The following is a 19,195-nucleotide window of genomic DNA, read 5'->3' as shown; positions in this document are numbered from 1 at the left end:
GATTCCACATCCTCACCTTGGGAAGTCTGATCACCTGGCTGTACTTCTACTCCCTGAGTACAGGCAGAGACTGAAGACTGCAGCACCAGCAGTGAGGACCAAGAAGGTTTGGACAAGGGAAGCACAGAAGCACCTACGGGACTGCTTTGAATCGGTGGACTGGTCTGTATTCAGGGATTCATCTTTGAACCTAGATGAGTATGCTGCTGTTGTTACTGACTTCATTAAAACCTGTGTGGATGAGTGTGTGCCCACAAAGACTTACTGTACATTCCAAAACCAAAAGCCGTGGATGAACCAGGAGGTACATCGTCTGCTGAAGGCTGGATCTGTGGCATTCAAGTCTGGCAACCTAGGTCTGTACCAGAAAACCAAGTGTGATTTGCGGAGGGCTATTTCAAGGGCAAAGAAACAGTTTCTAACAAGGTTGGAGGTAATATCGGATGCATGGCAACTCTGGCAGGGTTTACAAGGCATTACTTCCTACAAAGCGAAACCCAATATCATGAATGGCAGCGATGTTTCACTACCAGATGAACTCAATGCCTTCTATGCCCACTTTGAAAGGGAGAACACAACTACAGCTGTGAAGATCCCTGCTGCACCCGATGACCCTGTGAACTCTGTCTCAGAGGCCGATGTTAGGCTGTCTTTAAAGAGAGAGAACCCTCGTAAGGTGGAAGGTCCAGATTACCTGGTAGGGATCTGAAAACCTGTGCCATCCAACTAGTGGGAGTATTCATGGACATTTTCAACCTCTCACTACATTGGCGGAAGTTTCCTCTTGCTGCAAAAAGGCAACAATTATGCCAGTGCCTAAGAACAAAAATGTGGGCTGCTTTAATGATTATCACCCCGTAGCTCCCACATCTACAGTGATGAAATGCTTTGAGAGGTTGGTTACAACTAGACTGAACTCCTGCCTCAGCAAGGACCTGAACCATTTGCAATTTGCCTAACGCCACAATAGGTCAATGGCAGACCCAGTTTTAATGGCTCTCCACATGGCTTTAGACCCCCTGGACAACACAAACACCTGTCAAGATGCAGTTCCCCGACTATAGCTCACCATTTAATACCATCAGTCTCACGATCCTGATCGAGAAGTTGCAGAACTTGGGCCACTGTCCCTCCCTCTGCAATTGGATCCTCGACTTCCTAACTAGAAGACCACAGTCTGTGCGGATTGGTAACATCTCCTCCTCACTGACGATCAACACTGGTGCACCTCAAGAGTGTGTGGTTAGCCCACTGCTCCATTCTCTCTATACCCAACACTGTGTGACTAGGCATAGCTCAAATACCAACTATAAATTTGCTGATGATACAACCATTGTTGGTGAATCTCAGGTGGTAACGAGAGGGAGTACAGGAGTGAGATATGCCAACTAGTGGAGTGGTGCTGCAGCAACAACCTGGCACTCAATGTCAGTAAGACGAAAGAGCTGGTTGTGGACTTCAGGAAGGGTAAGACGAAGGAACACGTACTAATCCTCATAGAGGGATCAGAAGTGGAGAGAGTGAGCAATTCCAAGTTCCTGTGTGTCAAGATCTCTGAGGATCTAACCAGGTCCCAACATATTGATGTAGTTATAAAGAAGGCAAGACAGCAGATATACTTCATTAGGAGTTTGAAGAGATTTGGCTTGTCAACAAATACACTCAAAAACTTCTATAGTTGTACCGTGGAGAGCATTCTGACAGGCTGCATCACTGTCTGAAATGGCGGGGGGGGGGGGGGTGGGGGACCAAAAGAAGCTGCAGAGGGTTGTAAATCTAGTCAGGCCCATCTTGGGTACTAGCCTACAAAGTACCCAGGATATCTTTAGTGAGCAGTGTTTCAGAATGGCAGTGTCCATTGTGAAGGACCCCCAGCATCCAGGGCATACCCTTTTCTCAATGTTGCCATCAGGTAGGAGATACAGAAGCCTGAAGGCACACACTTAGCAATTCAGGAACAGCTTCTTCCCCTCTGCCATCCAATTCCTAAATGGACATTAACACCTTGGACACTACCTCACTTTTTCTTAATATACAGTATCTCTGTTCTTTGCATGTTTTTAATCTATTCAATATATGTATACTGTAATTTATTTATTATTATTATTTTTTTCCTGTTCTATATTATGTATTGCATTGAACTGCTGCTGCTAAGTTAACAAATTTCACGACACATGCCAGTGATGATAACCCTGATTCGGATTCTGATTCAAGCCGTTTCTCAGAACCACACCAGAGTTACCCTCTGTGATATGTTAACGGTAAAACCACAAACACACAGCAGCACAAGCACACAGATGGAAATATTTGGAAACATACTTTCAGCCCTTCGAGTCTGCTCCACCATTCACTGTGATCTCCACTGATTCTCCAGATTTGGTTCCCTCTTCCAGTTGAGCAGCGATTCCTGTGGTTAATGACCGGGAATCCCGGGATCAAAATTCCTTGTGGGCACGAAGTACGAGGGCTGGTGACTTCCAGGTTGTTAAGTCCCACGCAATGTTCCCTCTAAGGTGTGCGCACATGCACGCAATACATCCTTTGCTACCATTGCACGAAGGAATTTAAACTGCACAAAAGGTTGCCCCCCTCTTCCTCATTGGAATGTCAAGTATATTTCACAATCGAACACAATCACATTTCCTTCTCCGGTTTCTGATGCAGATGGTATTGACAACGTGGAGTTTGCAATGACTTGTCTGCAGATTTTAGAGCTGGCTTATTTATACTCGTTTTATTGAAGACAGCTTGGGTTTACTTCCACTTAAAAATTCAATGCGCGCATGCTGTTGTCACGGGGCAAAAAAATTGCACAGCGCAAGATTTTTCCACACACTGGTCATTCCAAACTAGAGGGAACATTGGTCCCAAGATTGGAAGTCTGAGTGAGTCCAGAGTTTGAAGCCTGGAGTTTTAAGTCGCCGTTTAGTGGACTTGATACAGTTGATATTGAAGTCCGAAGCCCTATGGTCAAAGGCCATATTTAGTGTGTCCGGAAGTCAGAGATCTGATGTCTACGGGTCTGGGGCAGAGACAGAACTCCCAGTCCTGGGTCAGAAACCGTATGATTCCCAAGTCTAAAGCCCAGAGTTCAAAAGTCCTGTGATTGGCGACACTTGGGGCTACTGGGTTGGTGGATCTGGAAGTCAGCGGCCCATCGCCTGCATGTCTGTAGGCCATGGACTGAAGCTGGAGGCCCAAAGGCAGCCAGACGTGGGTTTGGAGGACTGTCAGTGGGTGGGAGGCAGAAAAGGGGCTTTTTTTGCTGTTGTTGTTATTGCTGTTGCTTGTGCTGTGCTGCTGAACGTTGTTGGCGTCCTATGTTGGTGCAGGAATGTGTGGCAACGCTTGTGGGTTGCCCTAGCACATCCTTAGGTTATGATGGTAATTAACATGAACCATGCATCTCACTGTGTGTTTGTTTGTTTGTTTATTTATTAGAGATACAGTTTGGAACCGGCCTTCCCAGCACAATTAGCTGAACTGCCCAGCAACCCACTTATTTAACCCACAGTTCAATTTACAATGACCAATTAACCTGCTAACTGGTATGTCTTTGGGATGTGCGAGGAAACACGAGGGATATTTGATGTGCATGTGATTCGGAATCTGAATTTGATTCTGCATAAGTAAATACGAGAATCTGATAAACACAAGAGATTCTGCAGATTCTGGAAATCCAGAGTAACACACACAAAATGCTGGAGGAAATCAGGCAGTATTTATGGAAGGGAAAACGGTCCCGATGAATGGTCTTGGTGTGAAATGTTGACTCTTTATTCCCCTCCATAGATGCTGCTTGACCTGCTGGGTTCCTCCTGCATTGTGTGTGTTGCAATAATTTAATCTGAATCTCTGTGCAGGAAGTTGGGCTCCTCACATCTCTCAATCAATCTGCACTGTCGTAAGGAAACGAGTTTTAACTCAAGAGAAAATTAATTTACTGGGCTGTCCATTTCAGCTCTCACCTTCGCATCGATGGCTCCCTCTTGCCCTCTGGGCTCCTGAGTGTTTGCACAACATTTTGAGCTGGTACTTGGGTCATTAGCCTGACAGAGCCTGCAGTGATGATCGGATACGCGGATTCATGCCCACTGTGTTAAACTGTACATCATTCCACAAGTGCTGAATCCTGGGACTCCTATTCCCTGCTTCTATTCCCTGAAGGCAGTTATCTCCGCCCTTGGCAATGTAAGCTTAGCTCCTTATCTCTTCGGCTATAACGTCAAGCTGCACTGAGTGGGTTTCATTCTACTGGTCCAAATGAACCTGGAGGGACCTGGTGTTGAGTTGGTCTCAGCACCCATTGAGGAACCGCGGAGCCACTCACGAAGTGTAAGAGCAGGGGTTCCCAAAATAGAGCACCCGGAGTCCTTGGTTCGTGGTAAGGCTCCTCGGCATAAAAAAAGATTGGGAACCCCTGTGCTGGAGGAACCCAGAAAATCAGGCGGCATCTGTGGAGTGAAACGGACTGGTTCAAGATTCAGAGATTCCAAGTACCTTTACTATCAAAGGATCAATACAGAATACAGCTCTGAGATTTGTCCTCCCATAGGCAGGCACGAAACAGAGAACCACTATGGAACCTGTTCAAAGGAAACATCAAACACCCTACGCCGAGAAAGAAAGGAACAAATCGAGCAAAAGGCAAAAAGTGAGCAAACAACACACAGGAGTTTTCAGTCTAGTTCAGTTCAATTGCACTGCTAACCAATGCAGGCCTTAGGGCCAGTCTTCGCCAAGGTGCCCCAATCCACATCGATCAAACTGCTCAAAAAACAGCAAACAGAAGAGTAACCAGACACCAAGAACACATGTAACATGCTCAAAGTCCCCCATAATGAATCCACCACCTCGCTGATCAGTCATTGTTTCGATTCAAAATATCAGTAAGATTTAACAATTAACCCCAACCCTAAGCCCAGAACATTTCGGTGACATTCTGTGGGCCCCCACAACTGATTATTCATTTATTGATACACAGTGAAAATTTGTTGTTGGTGTACAAAAGAAACAAGGGAGGGAGTGCAGGATATAGTGTTACAGTTGGAGAGAAAGCGCCGTACAGGCAGACAAATAAAGAACAAGGGCTGAGAGGAGATAGATTGAAACACGAAGGCTCCATCTTTATTGTACAGGAGATCCATTCAAGTGAGACAGAGGTTGTTCTCGAGGCTGGTGTACCTGTTCTCAATCTTATCTATCTTTTGTTTGAGGGAAGGGAGGGGAAGATGAGAGCATGATTGAGGGGGGGGTGGTCTTTGATTTCCTGAAGCAGGGGGAATTGTTGACGAATCCACGGAGGGAAGGCAGGTTTGTAAGACGGTCTGGGCTGCATCCACAACTCCGTGCAGTTTCTTATGCTCACGGTCAGAGCATCCACCATACTCAGCTGTGATGCATCTGGATCGGATGCGTCTATGGTCCATCAATAAGAAGCGTCGACTTCCAGAATGTTTGACTCACTCTGTGATGGGCTGTGCGGGAGGGCCAGAGCTGGCATTGCAAACTTTTCCTGTGGCTTTGCTGTGCTGAGAGGCACCCACACCAGCAGGCGCAGAAGTAATCTCCTCACATTGGATTTAAAAATGTTATTCCTTTTCCTCAGTCCCTTTGACTCCACTGCATCTGTTCCCAGGAAGGCGCTTTCCTTTCCAGGACATTAGAGATGTCTTCCTTTTTCAGGGAGTGGGGTTCCCCTTCCTCCACCATCGATGCTGCCCTCACCGACATCTCCTCCTTTTCCCAAACTTTTGGGCTATCCCATCTTCCTGCCGCCTTAACAGGGATTGTGTTCCTCTCGTTCTCACTATCAGCCCTTAAGCTTTGCATCCAACACATCTTTCACCACAGCTTATGCCATCTTCAATAGGATTCTATCACTAAAGACATCCTTACTTGCATCCCACTCTCCGCTTCCCACAGGGGTCGCTCCCTTCGTGATTCTTTTGTCCATTTGTCCCTCCCCTCTAATCTCTCTTCTGCCACACATCCCTGCAAGTGAGAGCAAAGCTACAATTGTCCACTTACCTTCACCTTCACCTCCATTCAGGGCCCCAACAGTCCTTCTGGCTGAGGCAACACTTCACCTGTGTGACTCTGTCCTCAACCACATCTCATCCATTTCTCGCACGTTTGCCCTTACCCCATCCTTCCACCATTCTACCAGAGATAGGGTTCCTCTTATTCTCACCTACCGCCCCACCAGCCTCCGTGCCCAGCACATAATTCTCCATAACTTCTATAAGAACACAAGAATGTAAGAGGTTGGAGCAGGACTAGGCCATCTGGCCTGTAGCGTCTGCTCTGCCATTCAATAAGATCAAGGCTGATTTGGCCATGGACTCATCTTCACCTTCCTGCCTTTTCCCCTACTATGCAAAAATCTATCCAAACTTTTCTTAAATATACTTACTGAGGTAACCTCCACTGCTTCAATGGGCAGAGAATTCCCTCTGGGAAAAGCTGTGCCTCCTCATCTCCATCCTAAATCTACTCCCCGAAGTTCCAGCCTCACCTATCAGTGGAAAGAACTGTCCTGCCTCTATCTTATCTATCCCTTCCATGATTTATATGTTATATAAGATCTCCTCTCATTCTTCTGAATTCCATTGAGTACTATCCCAGGCAACTCAATCTGTCCTCATAGTCTAACCCCTCATCTCTGAGATCAACCTTCTGAACCTCCTCTGCACTGCCTCCAAAGCCAGTATATTCTCTTTGTATTTATTTTTTTTTGTGAATAAAAAAAACCCTACTAAGCAAGAAAAGTGAGGGAAATAAAAAAAGAAACCCATGGGGGATACAACCCCGGAGCCATGCGTCATACAAAAAGCTTCTAAAAATAAACATCAAACCGCCAACAAGAAAGAAAGATATATCAAAAAAAAAATTTACATTTAGATCGTGGAGGAAATCTATCAGTTAACTGAAATGATAATAGCGAGCAAATGAGCCCCATCTCTTCTCAAAATCAAATAAAGGTTCAAACGTTCGACTTCTAATTCTCTCCAAACTAAGTCACAGCATCACTTGAGAGAACCATTGTGACAAAGTAGGAGCTGATATATCCTTCCATTTCAACAAGATGACCCTCCTAGCTATCAATGTAACAAAAGCAATAACATGTTGGTCAGACACAGAAATACCATGGATATTTTGAGGAATTATTCCAAAAGCACGGTCAATTTATGAGGTTGTAAATTGATTCTGAGTGCTTTAGAAATTGTCGAAAAGACTGACTTCCAAAACTGTTTTAATATAGAACATGACCAGAACATATGTATCAGTGTAACTATCTCAGTTTTACATCTATCACAATACTTGTCAATATTGGGAAGTATTTTAGAAAGTCTCTCCTTCGTCAAATGGTAACAATGTACGATTGTAAATTGAATCAGTGATTGACTAGCACAGATCGAAGAAGAGTTAACCAGCTTCAGAATCTGTGTCCAATCCTCCCAAATAAAAGTCAAATTGAGTTCCTTCTCCCAATCCTGTTTAATCTTAAGTAAAGGACGCTTATCCCATTGTAATAATAAATCATAAATTCTTCCAATAGAACCTTTCAACAAAGGGTTCATATTCATAATAGTATCTAACAAGTCAGCCTCCAATATGTAAGGAAAATTACTTAAATATTTTTGTAAAAAATATCTAACTTGAAGGTATTGTAAAATGTGTGAATATGAGAGAGAATACATATCGACTAATTGTTCAAAAGACATCAATCTGCCTTCTTTAAATAAATCCAAAAAAGAATTAATACCTTTATTTTCCCAAAGTAAAAAAATTGGATCACTCCAAGAAGGTTTAAAAAAGTAATACGATAAATTATACTACAAGGTTTAAATTTTTTAAGATAAAACTGGATCCAAATTTGTAAAGGGTGCTTAACCACAGGATATAGGTTTAAATTAGCAACTTTAGCTAATTGTATAGGTAGAGCAACTCCTAATAATGAAGTTAAATATAACTGTTTCACAGCTCTCAGTTCCAGGTCTACCCAGGTCATTCCTATCACCCCAATATAAACAAAAGGACATAATCCGCAAATTAACAGCCCGATAATACATTCTTAGATTAGGCAAAGCAAGACCTCCATCCTTTTTCAACTTTTGCAAATGACATTTACCAATTCTTGGTCTTTTATTATCCCAAATAGAAAATAGAATAATAGAATCAATCAGATCAAAAAACTTCTTAGTCAAAAAAAACAGGAATATTCTGAAATAAATATAAAAATTTTGGTAAAATTATCATTTTATCTACATGAATACAACCAACAAGTGAAAATGTAAGTGGGCTCCATCTACTAAATGAGTACTTCATAGAGTCCACTGAAGGAAGAAAATTGGTTTTATAAAGATCCTTATATTTTTTAGTAATTATAACACCTAAATATCTAAAAGAATCCGTAACTTTAAAAGGAATATTATCATATATAGAGACAGATTCATTTAAAGGAAGTAATTCACTTTTACTAAAATTTATTTTATATCTTGAAAAGTCTCCAAATTTATCAAATAATTTTAGCAAAGCAGGAAAGAGAGCAGCAGCGTAAAGAGAGATCTTGTGCATGGTCTCATTCACAAAAATCCCATGAGTATTTTCAGCTTCATGAAGAGCAATAGCAAGGGGTTCTAATATTAAATTAAATAACAAAGGACTTAATGGATAATCTTGTCTTGTCCCCCGTGATAGCTGAAAATAAGGAGACCTACAGTTATTAGTGACAACAGTAGCAATAGGAGCTTTATATATCATTTTAATCCAATTATTAAAATTAATACAAAAAACAAATTTTTCTAAACCATTAAATAAATATTTCCATTTGACTCGATCAAATGCTTTTTCAGCATCCAAAGATATAACGCATTGTGAAGTTTTAGAAGAAGGTGAATATATAATGTTAAATAGTCTCTGAATATTTGAGAAAGAATAACAACCCTTTATAAAGCCTGTCTGGTCTTTAAAAATGATTTTACCCAAATACTCTCCAACCGATTGGCCATTATCTTTGAGAGAACATTAGCATCAACATTCAATAATGAAATAGGTCTGTATGAGGCACAGTCAGTAGGATCTTTATCCTTTTTGAGAATTAAAGAAATAGAAGCTTCATAAAAAGTAGAGGGTAAATCTCTTTTCACAAAAGATTCTTTAAACATCTCCAACATATATCGAGAAAGCAATTTTCCAGATTTTTTATAACATTCTACAGGATGACCATCAAGTCCCGGGGTCTTACCAGATTGCATTGAAAATATAGCTTTATGAATTTCGGATTCAGTAATCTGGGCGTCAAGAGTTTTTTGAACCTCAGCAGAAATTTTAGGAAAAGCAATCTTTTGTAAAAAAGCATTCATTTCAAAAGAGTCTACTGGACATTGAGATTTATAAAGTTCGGTACAAAAATCTTGAAAAATCTTATTAATTTCTTCTTAATCCCGAGCCAAGGTACCATCTTTTCTATGAATTTTCAAAATTTGCCTCTTGTCTCCAGCTGATTTTAATTGAGATGTAAGTAGTTTATTATTTTTATCTCCAAACATATAAAATTGGCTCTTTAACTTGAGTAGATAACCTTCAATTGGATGAGTTAATAATAGGTTATATTGTGATTGAAGTTCCATCCTTTTTTAAAAATAAGTCAATATTAGGGTAAGTCGCATCGACATTGTCTAAATCTTTAACTTGTTTTGAAATTTTAACTAATTCTGCTTTAGTCTGTTTTTTAAGTTTAGTTGAATAAGAAATAATCTGACCACATAAAAATGCTTTGGATGTATCCCATATAATTAATTTAGACATACCTCTGATATCACTAAAAAGAAAAAAATCTTTCATCTGGTTTTCGATAAAACTGATAAAGTCAGAGTTTTACAATAAAGTCTGAGACATGCGCCATGGTGGACGGCCAAAAATGACATCATCAAATTCAAAGGACAAACTCAAAGGCGCATGATCAGATATAGCAATAGCGTCATATTCACAGTTTTTAACATTAGGCAAAAGGCGGGGATCAACTATAATATAATCAATCCTCGAATATTTTTTATAAACATGTGAAAAAAAGAATATTCTCTGTTATCAGGGTGTAAATGCCTCCATAATTTGATCAACCCAAAGTCGGTCAAAAAGGAGTTAGTAACTGACGCAGAATGATTTGGAAGTCATTGATTAGTTGAGCTCTTATCAATCATAGGATTTAAACAACAGTTAAAATCCCCACCCATTATCAACATATACTCATTTAAATCCGGCAATAAAGCAAATACTTTTTTTTAAAAAGAAGGATCATCTAAATTAGGACCATACAAATTTATCAAAACAACCTTTCTATTACAAACCACTCCTTTAACAATTAAAAATCTACCATTAGAATCTGCTTCAATATCCTCTTGAGCAAATATATTAGTTTTAATAAAGATAGATACACCTTTAGTTTTACTCTGAGAAGTAGCATGGAGCTGTAATCCCACCATCCAAAAAACCTATTTTGATCTCCCGCCCTGATATGCGTCTCTTGAGCAAAAATTATATCATGTTGGAATCGATTAATAATTTTAAAAGTCTTTTCTCGTTTAATAGGTTGATTCCAACCACATACATTCCAACTTATTACATTAATCTGTTTAACTACCATCCTATAATTTTATTCCAATTTACTTTATACATGCGCAGAACACATACCAATACGGGATTATCAAAGATGGCGGTGACGAAGAATACAGCCATATAGAAAACACGCATGCTCCGGAACCACCCAATGGGAAAAAACTCCTAACTCTAAACCCACCCACCCTCCCAAAAACCCGAAAAAAAGGCAAGCGAACTAAGATAGATACGAAAGCATAGGCCGCTCTGCTGGTCTCGTCTCTCCCTCCCCCCCAGCCAGTACATAAACAAAAATAAAATGACCTTGCAAGAACAACAGTAATGTCTCGACAAAGGATAGTGTTTACATTCCATCACATATTAAACAGAAAAAGAACCAAATAATATAATCTCTTAGAGAGAAAAACCAGCGCCATCTTAAGTTTAGCTTTAAATCCCTAAGAAAACTTTAAATTCGGTTATAGGATGCTATAATAAAACAGATAAAAAAGGTTAATAGTATATCTGACCAAACTAAATTTACAAAAATATTAATTAGTAATATCGTAATAACTAAACCCTCTCAGATATATATATATATAAAGAATCCCTATTGGTAGAAAAAACACTACCAGTTAGTAATTTAAGAAGCAACAGAAAAAAAACCAAACCAAATATTAGATAAAAGGAACAAATCCTTTTGTCCTTTTTCTCAGTCAAAAATGTAATTAATCATTTAAATAGTCAAACTTGAACCGTAAATCTTCTTTCCAAAAAAAAATCCAATAGGATGTAATAATAAGCAGGTTTTCTTTTCTTCTTTTATTAATCTGTCAATGAAATATCCAAATAGCCTTATCTTCTTTTCGAAATGTGAGTAATATACAGATATTCAAGCAGCTTTTCAGATAGTTCATTCAGTAACAACGTCAGTGGCGGTGACAGGTACAGCCTGGACAAAATCCAATGCGACTTTTGGGTCAAAGAAAGTACATGGGGAAGAATTGGGAGGAAAAACTTTCATTGTTGTTGGGTAACTCAAAGAGGGAATTAGTTTCTTATCATATGCTTGTTTCATTACCAAAGCAAATCTTGCTCTTTGTCCCATTACTTCTTTCGGATAATCTTCATAAAAACGGAGCTCAGACTCGTTGAATCTGAAAACTCTCTGTTTTCTTGCCTGTCGCATTATTTGATCTTTAATTTTAAAGTGATGAAAACAAACCAAAATAAATCTTGGTCTGGTTGAGTCTTTAAATTTCGAAGTGGCTCTTTCAATAGCAGGTGGCTGTGATAAAATAGTCAGAAATAGATCATGAAAGAGCTTACCAAAGTAAACCGTTAAGTCTCTATTTTCAGCTCCTTCTTGCAATCCAATGATTCGTATGTTGTTTTGGTGAGACCTAGTTTCCAAATCAGTAATCTTATTTTGATATTTTTCCAAACGGGTTGTAGTTTCAGACAGTTTTTGCTTAGTTGACTTCAATTCCTCTTCATGTTTACTAACTTGAGTTTCCACATCTTTAAGTTTTCCCAGAAATAACTTCATTTCATTATTATTCTTTTCCAGTTGATCTTGAATTGAATTCAGTGTCCGAACGATATCTTCAGCCCATGCTGGCATTTCATCAGATCTTTCCTTTGGCATCTTTCCTTTTCCATTACCTTTGTCAGTAGATTCATGCAGATTCTTCCCACTTCTCGTAGACATAGACATATTACTACCCTTCAAGAATCAGCAATTAAAAATTTTAAATTCAAAATTTAAGCTGGGGGGAGCGAGAGAAAACTAAGAGGAGCACAGAATTAGTGCTACTCCATCGACAGACAGAGGTGGTCCCAAAGCCAGTATATTCTTTCTCAAGTAAGGAGACTGGAACTGCATAAGTACTCCAGGTGTGCCCCCACCAAAACCCTGTATATGTCCAGCATAACGTCTCTGCTCTTAAATTCAAACCCTCTAGCAATGAAGGCCAACATTCCATTTGCCTTTTTGATAGCCCGCTGCTCCTACAGACCAGCCTTTTGTGATTCATGCACAGCCTTTTGTGATTCCACTATTTCCCATAGTAGTGGTTGCCAACCTTTTTAAACTCAAGATCCCCTACCTCAACCTTAGTGAAAGGTAAGATCGACCTACTAAATCATTTAGACACACGCATGTACACTGGGCAGAAGGGACTGGAAGTGGAGCCCCATAACCCTGGATGCAGTCTGTCCTTGCAGGCGACTTTCCGTAGCGGGAGTGTTGCTATGTTACCATTATGTTAATTGGTATTACTTGTTTTTATAATGCTCACGTTACAACACCTTTAATTCTATGTTTCATTATTTAATTTTATTTCAACACGAAACATAAATGAATGAAGATTGACTGTTGCACTCAGTTTGATGACTGGGGCTGAAAACGTTCTGCTAGTTCCCTGAGATTTGGCTCATAACTACAGACAGCAGGTCAGACAGTCTGTGAGGTGTCGGTCAGTAAGACAGCTCCTGTGCTTGGATTTAATCATTTTCATCTGTTGCAGCACAGCCCCTCACAAACCTCCTGACAGACTGAATATTTGAATGGACAATTTCCCTTGTTAGACTGAATGTTGAACCTGCCATGTTTTTCAGGTGTTTTGTATTGGTAAACTGTTTTTGAGACACTAGTGTAAGTTTCATGGGTGCGCAAGCTAATGACACCACTGTTTTTTTTGTTTCCCAGTTCTTTTACATTTGGGGAATGTTGGAATTTAAAGGGGGAGAAGTGTTGTAATGTGAGCATTATAAAGATAGGTTGATGTCGATTAGGATAATGGTAATGGTAATGTAGCGGTGTTCCCGCTGCGGAGAGCTGTTTGTGGGGAGAGGTTGTTTCCAGGTTGTGGGGTTTTGTTTCTGGTCTTTTCTGCCCAGTGCGCATTTTTCATTTTTTTCCGGGATCTACTGGGAAAGTCTCAAAGATCGACTGGTAGGTGACCACTATCCTACAGGTTACCACCACCAAGCACATCTTCCCCACCCCCTCTTCCTGTTTTTTGCAGGGATCGCTCCCTACCTGACTCCCTTGTCCATTTGTCCCTCCCCACTGATCTTCCTTCCGGCACATAGTACTTACCCTTGCAAGCAGAACAAGTGCTGCACCTGCCCCTACGTCTCCCCTCCTCTACCATTCAGGGCCTCAAACAGTCCTTCCAGGTGAGGCGACACTTCACCTGTGAGTCTGTAAGGGCCTATACTGTATCTGGTGCTCCCGGTGTGGGCCTCCTGTATGTCAGTGATTTGGAGATGTAGATTTGGAGACCGCTTTGTGGAGCACCTACTCACCATCTGCCAGAAAAAGCGGGGTCTCCCAGTGGCCACCCATCTATATTCCCATCTCAATATGTCTATCCATGGCCTCCTCCACTGTCATGATGAGGCCACACCCAGGGTGGAGGAAAAGCACCTCACATTCCGTCTGGGTAGCCTCCAACCTGATGGCATGAACTTCGATTTCTTGAACTTCTGGTAATGCCACGACTCTCTCTCCTTCACCATTCCCCATCCCCTTTTCCCTCTCTCACCTTCTCTCCTTATCCAGCCATTGCTTCCCTCTGGTGCTCCTCCCCCCCTTTACTTGCTTGCATGGCCTTCTGTCTCTTTCACCATTTACTTCCCAGCTCTTCACTTCATCCGCTCCTCCTTCAGCTTTCACCTGTCACCTTTTGTTTCTCTCTCCCCTCCCCCCACCTTTTTGATCTACACCTCAGCAGTTTTTCTCCAGTCCTGCCAGAAAGTTTCGGCCCAAAACGTTGACTGTACTCTTCTCCTAGATGCTGCCCGGCCTGTTGAGTTCCTCCAGCATTTTGTGTGTGTGTTGCTTGGATTTCCAGCGTCTGCAGATTTTCTCGTTTGTCACCTGTGAATTGCTGGGTTTGTCCTTGGTACCCGTTGTTCCCGATATGGCCTCCTCTATGTTGGTGAGAACAATCATAAATTTGGGCACCACTGTCAAGCCTTTCCACTCCATCAGCCAAAAGCAGAATTTCCTGGTGTTCAACCATTTTATTCCTATCCCCATTCCCATTCCGACATGTTGGTTCATAGCCTCCTCTTGCTCCATGATGAGGCCACTCTCAGAGTAGAGGAGCAACACCTTATTGTCACTGTGGTTCGGGTATGGCCCAAGTGCGGAGTGAGGGACACTGAAGCAGGGCGATAGGTGACTTTAATGTGAACAGTGAAAACAAACGCTAGGCCAAACAGGGCGGCTAACTAAAACTCTCAAATGGAAAGACGAAGCCTACACTGCGGCTGAACAGGAAAACTAAAATATAAAATGAATATCGCTAGTCTTCAGAGTCAGTAGACGCGACAGTCCAATTTCTCAGGCACGGCTGAATGCAAACAGGCAGCGAAGCGTTGCTGTGCTGGGTTCAAGTCTCGTCAAGCACTACGACGACAAGTATGGAGTTAAATACTATCACGATGAAATGATAATTAGCTGAAACGTGCATATTTACAAGTGCAGTTGGCGCATCTACTGCGCTGCTGAATCCGTGGTTGCGACAGAGCCCCCCCTCTCCAGGCACGGCTCCTGAGGCACCACAGACCTGTGTCTGCTGGAAGTCCTGGATCAGCGACTCGTCCAAGATAGCTTTTGCCAGGATCCAAGCACATTCTCCTGGGCCATACTCTTCCTAGTCCACGAGGTGCTGGACCTTACCGCGTACCCGGCTAGTTGCCAGGAGGCGCCGCACCGTATAGACAAGGGAACCATCTTCCAGGCGGGGAGAAGGGGGAGGTGGGGTGACTGGGGCTGGGGAGAGGTAGTTACCAGTTTGAGCCGGGATACATGGAAAACTGGGTGGATCTTCGGTGGTGCTGGTAGATACAATCTATAGGACACCTTGCTAACAGCCTTTTCCACTACAAATGTTCCCACGTAGCATGGTGCCAACTTCTGATTCTCGACATTCAGGCCAAGATCCCTTGATGCCAAACAGAACTCCCCTGTCTTGAATGGCATTACCCGTCGATGGAGCAGATCAGCCTGCCGGGAATGCGCAGCAAAGAAGCCCTGGATCATCTCCAGGTTTGCTTGTAGCGCTGAATCAGCTGTTCAGCAGCAGGCACTCGTACGTCAATCTCCTGATGAGGGAAGAGTGGGGGCTGGAATCCCTTCTGGCATTCAAAGGGAGATACACCAGTGGCGGATGTCTGGAGGTTACTGAGAGCCATCTCTGTCCAAACCAGATGGGAGCAAGGGAAGAGGGTAGCGGTTCTTCACCGTGATGTTGTTCAGGGGCCGATAATCGATGCAGGGATGGAGCTTGCCATCTTTCTTGCTCGCAAAAAATAAGCCTGCTCCTGCCGGACAGAAAAACCTCATGCTCAATGTCCCCTTAATGGATTCCTCCATGGCCATTGTTTCGGGACAAGAGAGGGAAAAGAACCTGCCCTGGGCTGCACTAGAGTCAGGTGGGAGGTCTATGACACAGTGGTATGGCCGGTGTGGGGGCAGGGTGGTGGCCTGTCTTTTAACAAAAAGCTCAAGGAGACCAGCATATTCATCTGGAATCCCGGACAGGTCCGCATACTCAACTGACACAGGAGGGGGATTTGTGGAACGGAGCTTCAGCTGGACCCAAACAGGTGTGTCGGTCCCCGCTCTTTATTTCTCATCTACACATTGAAACATTGTCCAGAATAAATGTGCTGTTTCTACAGTATCAGTAACCAGCACAGCCTGAGGATTTGCTGGGGGCAGACCACAAGTGTCGCTGTGCTGCTGATACCAACATGGCATATCCACAACGTACTGACACCAACCCATCCACAACGTACTGAACCCAACCCATCCACAACGTACTGACCCAAACCCATCCACAACGTACTGACCCCAACCCATCCACAACGTACTGACCCCAACCCATCCACAACGTCCTGAACCCAACCCATCCACAACGTCCTGAACCCAACCCATCCACAACGTACTGAACCCAACCCATCCACAACGTACTGACCCCAACCCATCCACAACATACTGACCCCAACCCATCCATAACGTCCTGACCCTAACCCGTCCACAACGTCCTGACCCCAACCCATCCACAACGTACCGACCCTAACCCATCCATAACGTCTTGACCCCAACCCATCCACAACGTACTGACCCCAACCCATCCACAACGTACTGACCCCAACCCGTCCACAACCTACTGACCCCAACCCATCCACAACGTACTGACCCTAACCCATCCATAACGTCTTCACCCCAACCCATCCACAACGTACTGACCCCAACCCATCCACAACCTACTGACCCGAACCCATCCACAACGTACTGACCCTAACCCATCCATAACGTCTTGACCCCAACCCATCCACAAAGTCCTGAACCCAACCCGTCCACAACGTCCTGACCCCAACCCGTCCACAACGTCCTGACCCCAACCCATCCACAACCTACTGACCCGAACCCATCCACAACGTACTGACCCTAACCCATCCATAACGTCTTGACCCCAACCCATCCACAAAGTCCTGAACCCAACCCGTCCACAACGTCCTGACCCCAACCCGTCCACAACGTCCTGACCCCAACCCGTCCACAACGTACTCACCCCAACCCATCCACAACGTCCTGACCCTAACCCGTCCACAACGTACCAACCCCAACCCATCCATAACGTCCTGACCCTAACCCGTCCACAACGTACTGACCCCAACCCATCCACAACGTACTGACCCCAACCCATCCACAACCTACTGACCCCAACCCATCCACAACGTACTGACCCTAACCCGTCCACAACGTACCGACCCCAACCCATCCATAACGTCCTGACCCTAACCCGTCCACAACGTACCGACCCCAACCCATCCATAACGTCCTGACCCTAACCCATCCACAACGTCCTGAACCCAACCCGTCCACAACGTCCTGAACCCAACCCGTCCACAACGTCCTGAACCCCAACCCATCCACAACGTCCTGACCCCAACCCATCCACAACGTACTGACCCCAACCCACTCATAACATACTGACCCCAACCCATCCATAACGTCCTGACCCTAACCCGTCCACAACGTCCTGACCCCAACCCATCCACAACGTACCGACCCTAACCCATCCATAACGTCTTGACCCCAACCCATCCACAACGTACTGACCCCAACCCATCCACAACGTACTGACCCCAACCCGTCCACAACCTACTGACCCCAACCCATCCACAACGTACTGACCCTAACCCATCCATAACGTCTTCACCCCAACCCATCCACAACGTACTGACCCCAACCCATCCACAACCTACTGACCCGAACCCATCCACAACGTACTGACCCTAACCCATCCATAACGTCTTGACCCCAACCCATCCACAAAGTCCTGAACCCAACCCGTCCACAACGTCCTGACCCCAACCCGTCCACAACGTCCTGACCCCAACCCATCCACAAAGTACTGACCCCAACCCGTCCACAACGTACTCACCCCAACCCATCCACAACGTCCTGACCCTAACCCGTCCACAACGTACCAACCCCAACCCATCCATAACGTCCTGACCCTAACCCGTCCACAACGTACTGACCCCAACCCATCCACAACGTACTGACCCCAACCCATCCACAACCTACTGACCCCAACCCATCCACAATGTACTGACCCTAACCCGTCCACAACGTACCGACCCCAACCCATCCATAACGTCCTGACCCTAACCCGTCCACAACGTACCGACCCCAACCCATCCATAACGTCCTGACCCTAACCCATCCACAACGTCCTGAACCCAACCCGTCCACAACGTCCTGAACCCAACCCGTCAACAACGTCCTGAACCCCAACCCATCCACAACGTCCTGACCCCAACCCATCCACAACGTACTGACCCCAACCCACTCATAACGTACTGACCCCAACCCATCCACAACGTACTGACCCCAACCCGTTCACAACGTACTGACCCCAACCCGTCCACAACCTCCTGACCCCAACCCGTCCACAACGTCCTGACCCCAACCCGTCCACAACGTCCTGACCCCAACACATCCACAACGTACCGATCCCAACCCATCCACAACCTCCTGACCCCAACCCGTCCACAACGTACTGACCCCAACCCGTCCACAACGTCCTGACCCCAACCCATCCACAACGTACCAACCCCAACCCATCCACAACGTACTGACCCCAACCCGTCCACAACGTCCTGACCCCAACCCACTCATAACGTACTGACCCCAACCCATCCACAACGTACTGACCCCAACCCGTCCACAACGTCCTGACCCCAACCCACTCATAACGTACTCACCCCAACCTATCCACAACGTACTGACCCCAACCCGTCCACAACGTCCTGACCCCAACCCATCCACAACGTCCTGACCCCAACCCATCCACAACGTCCTGACCCCAACCCATCCACAACGTACTGACTCCAACCCGTCCACAACGTCCTGACCCCAACCCACTCATAACGTACTGACCCCAACCCATCCACAACGTCCTGACCCCAACCCATCCACAACGTACTGACCCCAACCCATCCACAACCTACTGACCCCAACCCGTCCACAATGTCCTGACCCCAACCCATCCACAACCTACTGACC

The sequence above is a fragment of the Hypanus sabinus genome, chromosome 3 (assembly GCF_030144855.1).
Source record: "Hypanus sabinus isolate sHypSab1 chromosome 3, sHypSab1.hap1, whole genome shotgun sequence".
Taxonomy (NCBI): Eukaryota; Metazoa; Chordata; class Chondrichthyes; order Myliobatiformes; family Dasyatidae; genus Hypanus; species Hypanus sabinus.
Note: the sequence above shows the minus strand (reverse complement) of the source record.